The sequence below is a fragment of the Meles meles genome, chromosome 8 (genome assembly GCF_922984935.1).
Source record: "Meles meles chromosome 8, mMelMel3.1 paternal haplotype, whole genome shotgun sequence".
Lineage (NCBI taxonomy): Eukaryota > Metazoa > Chordata > Mammalia > Carnivora > Mustelidae > Meles > Meles meles.
Window position 1 is genome coordinate 13,193,156 of NC_060073.1, and position 6,000 is coordinate 13,199,155.

Sequence of the window (6,000 nt, forward strand, 5' to 3'; positions counted from 1 at the left end):
ATCCTTAAAAATAAATAAATAAAATCTTAAAAAAAAGTTACTCATGGGAATAAATAAATAAAATAAATAAATGGGAAGCCCATTTATTCCCTAATACAAACATCTATACCAGAGAACATCAGGTTTTAAGAGACCTTGAAGGGTCTTTAGTCCAACAGACAAAAGATACTTGAATTCATTTAAAGCACCCATTCTAACAGGAAAAACTTACAAGGCATTAACCATGAGCACCATTTTTACATATATTAAATCACTTAAGCATCATGACAATACTATGAGATGGATAATATTGTCCTCATTTTACCAGCAGAGATCAAGGCTTAGAGCAGTTAAACAATCTGCCCAAGGCTACGCACTAGTAGGTGGCTGAGCAAGAGTGGATCCTAGTAGACTCGCTCAGGGATCCATGCTGGTAACCACTATGCTACAGTGCCTTGCCTCTCCAGGTCTGTGGAACTCTCAGAATGGAAATTCTGTTCAGTCAGCATACTGATAAAAAAATACAGAATAATAAAGCATTTGAGGCAAAAGGTCAACCATGGGTGTCTAAGTGACTAAAGGATACATAGCAGTTCTTGTGCTATTCCTGGAACTTTCCTCTAAGTTTGAAATTTTTTAAAAAATCAACAGTTTGAAGTTGCTTTTATCATACAACAGGGTATCTTTTCTAAAAGTGATGACCAAATTACCTCTTGGCCAGAAAAGAAGCCTTTAAGAAAACGATCCTTATAATGTCCCCACTAAATGCCTGATCTAAATTGCCCACACCACTCCAGTTGGACTGAAGGACTCGCTGGAGAGGAAATGGCCCTAAAAATGGGGAACACTGGCCCTGAACCACAACAGTAAATGTGGGCTCTATTCTCAATGCTTAATATTTAATAACCAATGACATGTAATCCCAAATATGGGGCGGGAGAGCACATTTACTCCCCAAAATACATTATACAATATAACCAAATACCAATCTATCTATACACTTATTTCCCCCTTGCTAGTTCTAGCCAGAATATCAGTTCTTCCCTCCTTACTATGTTGCTGCCAAGCTGTATCAATGCTCTCTATTGGAAACCTTGCAGGCTGCTGCATTTAGGGAGAGCGATCCCCATTTCAGCTTTATGATCCTAGCATTTGAATCCTTGTGCAATGGAAGAGAACATGAAATCATATACTGATAACCTACGCATCATTATTTTAGGCAAGTTCCTTGTTACTATCACTCTAAATTACCCAAGAAAATTAATTTGGGTTCTCAAATTCACAACTTCCCAATACATTTTGTGAACAAAATCTCCTGAAGTTTCATGGCAGAAGCACTAATTAAAAAAATATAATGATATCCGAACATACTTTCTTTAGAACACTGATAGTCAAAACTATCATCCCAAGCTTTTTATGGTTTTATTAACTAGTATAAAAACCACTCACTTCCAACATGTCTGAAAGCAATACTTTCCTGTTGCTGCCCCAGTAAGTTCCAGGTAAGCAGTGCTTCTTCCCTAGAAAATAGTTGTATTTAAGATTTCAGGGGTTGAAGTTTACAGCTGCCTAAAATCATGAAATGTTAGGACCCCCCTTTTTTTTAAGATTTTATTTACTTGACAGAGAGAGATCCCAAGTAGGCAGAGAAGCAAGCAGAGAGAGAGAGGAGGAAGCAAGCTCCCCGCCGAGCAGAGAGCCTGATGTGGGACTCAATCCCAGGACCCTGAGATCATGACCTGAGCTGAAGCAGAGGCTTAACCCACTGAGCCACCCAGGGGCCCCAGGACCCTTACTTTTTATACTATTCTTTGGACATCCTGCCCACAAAAGAAACAGAATCTTGTTTTTAATTAAAATTTTAAAACTTCGATTATCTCCAGAAACCTTACTTAAAAACGAGAGGTAATGTGTTAAAGGTCGAAACTACAAACTACAGAAGAAGTTTCTAAATCACAATGTGATTTCATTAAATCTAGGCTGTATTGCTTCCTATCTCAACTTCCTTTCAGCCTTCCCCACAAAAGTCCCTCAGTGATTCCTATCAAATGCTTTATTTAACTAAGGCTTACTGACACCTTGGTATATACCAGACACTGAGATAGGTGCTAAGAGGACACAGAAGTAACACAGCATCTACACTCAAGAAGCTCACAGTCTAGAGGTAAAGACAAAAATAAGTAGACAATTTTAACACAGTGTGATAAACATTATTTGAGCTACTGTTACAAGCCTCTCCCTGCAAGTTGGCAAGATCATTCCAAAATTGTCTGGAAAAAGAAATTTCACTGATAATCAAAGTTAGAGGCATTTCCGGTAAGTTTAAGAAGTCAGGACAACAATAATGAGCATACGGGAAGATCCTGTTTTAGAGAGAGATAATCCCCATTCTAACATATTCAGCTCCCTATGGGATTTATGGAAAATGGATTTTTTACATATATTATCCCAACATGCAGGGGGTTGGAAATCTAAGTGGGGACTGGCCCTCTGCAAAATTAAACACTTCTGCCTCTAACAAGGGCTCATTTTAGTTCTGGTTCTTGTTTCTCTTTGGAGAATGGTAGTACATTAGTGGCTAAGTCCATGGACTTTGTAGTCAGACCAAGATTTAATCCTGGCCTTGGCCATTTACACACAGTGAGATTTTCAGCAAACCTCAGCTTCTCTGAGGCTCACATTCCTTAAAAAACTGTTGTGGGAAATTAAGTAAATAGTTTATGCAAAAATGCTTACCATGCAGTAAAAAAACAAGGGGGTGGGGAGAAAGGGCTGGTAGTAACAGGGGACCATCAGATACTAAAATAGAAAGCAATAAATCATACAGAGCTAATCATTTTGTTATTCCAATTGTATAGTGATCTATGCTTAATTTATTTGCATCCATCCTGTCTCACCCATCCCTAGAGAGCAACCATAAACCTAAGGCTGAATTGCAATTACTCAGAGCTCTTTTTGTGTTTTTTAAATCTCAAATAGTCCCAATTTTTACACTCAGAGAACACAGCCTTGCCCCTGTGACTCTCCATAATTTGGAACCCTAAGAAAGGTGCTAGAACTCTAACCACCCAAAGAGACACCCACCTGGAATACACAGACCGTACCTTAGTCGTGTAACAAAGAAACCAACAGTATATAGGAGCCGAACAAAAAAAAAAAAGGAAAATCTGCACAACTCATACTTACTTGTCATTTTTTACCCAAAAACCAAAATGAGGAGCAAAACAGAAAATAAAAGATTTACTTATTAGGACCCCTTGTATTTCCTGAAAGAACTAGTAGAGGTGAGGTAAAAGACAAATCTTCCATCTTATCAACCAAAATGCTCTATAGTACACACCAATCAAAACAAAGCCTCAGTCGTGGAAATAGTCCTGGACGCTAGTTACTAGGATGCTCACTGTAGCTACACAAAGCCCAGTATTTAAAGCTGGAACCAAAATCACCACCACTCAGTCATCCAGAACCTATTTTCAAACTGCCTTTGTACTCCTTCTTCAGATTCCCTCATCCCTCCCCCTAAAGGTTGAGTGGGAAACCGACACTCTGGCAGCAACATGACCAACCCTCCAAAGATCCACCAAGAAACCTCCCCTCGGCTGGAGTCAAACCAGAGAAATGTTTGAAAGAAAATTCAGAAAATATTAAATGAGAACTACAGCCCAACAGACTGTACACATTCTTTTTCCTTTCTTTTTAACTGCACTTGCTATAATTATGAGATCCAGACATCAAGATTTTACTGTAGCCCTCACATAGATTATATTAAAAGAAGGAACAAAGTTGTTTCCTCTGAAGCCACAACCTCACAAGGATGAAATCATCTTTCAAGAAATACTCTCATTCTGGTAAAGAAATTCAAGGAAGAGTTGTGGTCTAAAAAGAATGGGGGGAGGGCACAAAACCAGAGGATTTTTAAAGATACATACCAATTTAAAGCTAAAGAACTGCTTATCTATTAAGGCCCATCTTGTTACAATCAGGGCAGTATCTACTCCAGCTATAATTTTCAGACCGATTCACATTTTCAAAGACAGAAAGAAGGGAACACTCAGTTTTCAGCTACTGATGAGTTGGCTATATAATTATCTACAAACAGTATTTTTCCAAGAATGTATTTGCAAAAACAAAATCAAAACAAATCTTAAGATTAAATATATGAAAGCAGTCATGGGCCTTCAGCTATTACAGATTTCTGATTTCACGGCATATATATCAAACAAAAAAACTCAGCTCCAAAAAACAACTTTCAGTTGGCTTAAAAACAGGAATTTCTGTTGTGCTTTCTTAAATGCATTCTAAACACTAAAGTTTGCATTGAGTGTTTTCTCTTAGCCTCATCTTATTAAATCCACGGCCCTTTCAAGGGGCACAAAACTAAAAATATTTCCAGGTGTGTTGCCACTTTATTCAGGTGAACTGAAAAAGCATGATTAGAATTTCCTTATCCCTCGAAGCATTTAACCAAACGTTATGGTACTTGCAAACTGAACCTACACCTCCACAAATCTCTGCCGTCAAAGGTAGTCTTAGGAAGAAAGGAATGGCAGTTTGTTTAACATGGACCCATTTGTTTTCTTTTATAAAGCAAAGCAGGGAGGCTAGGTCTAGCAGGAGAATGAGGCTCCCACCCACCGCACCTGGAAAAGTAAAAGAAGGATCCACCCAGGAACAGCAGAGCTGAAACTGATCTGGGCGGTTCAAACTCTCTGGAGGAAAAAAACACCATCATTTAAAGCTGCAAAGCTCCCTACAACTTCCACTTCCACAAATTTAATGATAACGGGGGAAAAAAAGTTTTGAAACATATGAAGAACCATCTATATAACTAGCTTCCGACCCGGACAAATTCCTTTCCCAATTCACACGCAACATGCCAAAATACCGAACTTTCGGTTTGGGCTCTAAAAACAGAAATCTGTTAGCTTAAAACCAGAAAAAATATAAAATCAGAGAACACACCAAAATGTAAATTTACATGTAAATGTAAATTTGCTCTCACCCCTCTGAATCTATTCATCTCTATATTAGAGAGACCTAGAAGTTTGTTTCTGGGTCTTGAATATTTTACTTTCTAATATAATACCCAAATTTCCCAAAGTAAGTAGAAAGAAATAATAATAATTGCTTAAAAGTCACCCGTCAGCAGAGCAGTTTCTCTCGTTTTTAACTTCCCTCTGGTTACCGTAAGACAAAAATTCGACTTGGCTTCTCCTCCTTTACCCGTCTGTACACACATTTTTTAAAAAGGCACACACCTCAAATGTGGACTTCTAAAAACCAGTCCTTTAAGAAAGAAACCCAAGGCTTCGTCAGTGTGCTGAGAAAGACAAATCCAGCAAGGTACTTGATTTTTCACCACCTCTTCCTCCTTTCAGGATCTTTCCTGCTCTTCTTTCTCTCTCTCTCCCTCTCTCTCAGTTTCTCTCTCTCTCTTTTTTTTCTCTCAGATCCAACACCTAAAATGGAAGTTGCACCCAGCCAAAGGCTAGGGAGCCTGGGTGGTGACAAACTGATCTGGCAGCCCTACCCCCTCGCTTTCCTAAGTGATGTCAGCCCCTGAGAACTTCCAATAGGAACCAGGCATAAATCAGGGAGCTGATTTTATCCAATAGGAAACTTTATTATAGGAAATTAAAAAAATAAAAAGGAGAGCGAGAGGAGGAGAGAAAGAGACAGGGGGAAGTTTTATATATATATTTATATTTAAAGTGGAGACTACACAATCTCTGAGGAATTGCTGCAGAGCTCCGGGGTGGGGGGAGGGACAAGGGCTTTTCAGGATGGCACGCCTAAGCTTCAGTTCTCTTCTGTGGTGGGGTTCTTGCTCTCTTTCCCTTCGTTTCCGGGTAGGGAAATAGAAGAGCTGATTTTATTTGCCTGCTGCTATTTGGTTTGTTGCTTTCAACCCCAAGGCATTTTCCCAAAAGAAGACAGGAAGGGAAGGAGAGAAAAATCCTAGAAATAGAACTATTATGTATTGATTAGGATGGTAGGGAATATTTGAGGTAAACTCTCAAT

At 38.9% G+C, this 6,000-nt stretch overlaps 1 protein-coding gene across 13 annotated transcripts in view; it reads right to left on the reverse strand.

Annotated features, from left to right (window-relative positions):
* CTNND1 (catenin delta 1) overlaps positions 1 to 5,483 on the reverse strand; it is a 47,932-nt gene extending 42,449 nt beyond the window's left edge. For 12 of the 13 annotated variants that reach the window (XM_046016369.1, XM_046016370.1, XM_046016378.1 and 9 more), the window contains exon 1: positions 5,238 to 5,483. The gene's annotated coding sequence lies outside the window, so the exon portion shown is untranslated. The remainder of the gene's footprint in view (positions 1 to 5,237) is intronic. The other variant, XM_046016381.1, reaches the window with a different exon arrangement.
* Between the last annotated feature and the right edge of the window lie 517 nt (positions 5,484 to 6,000).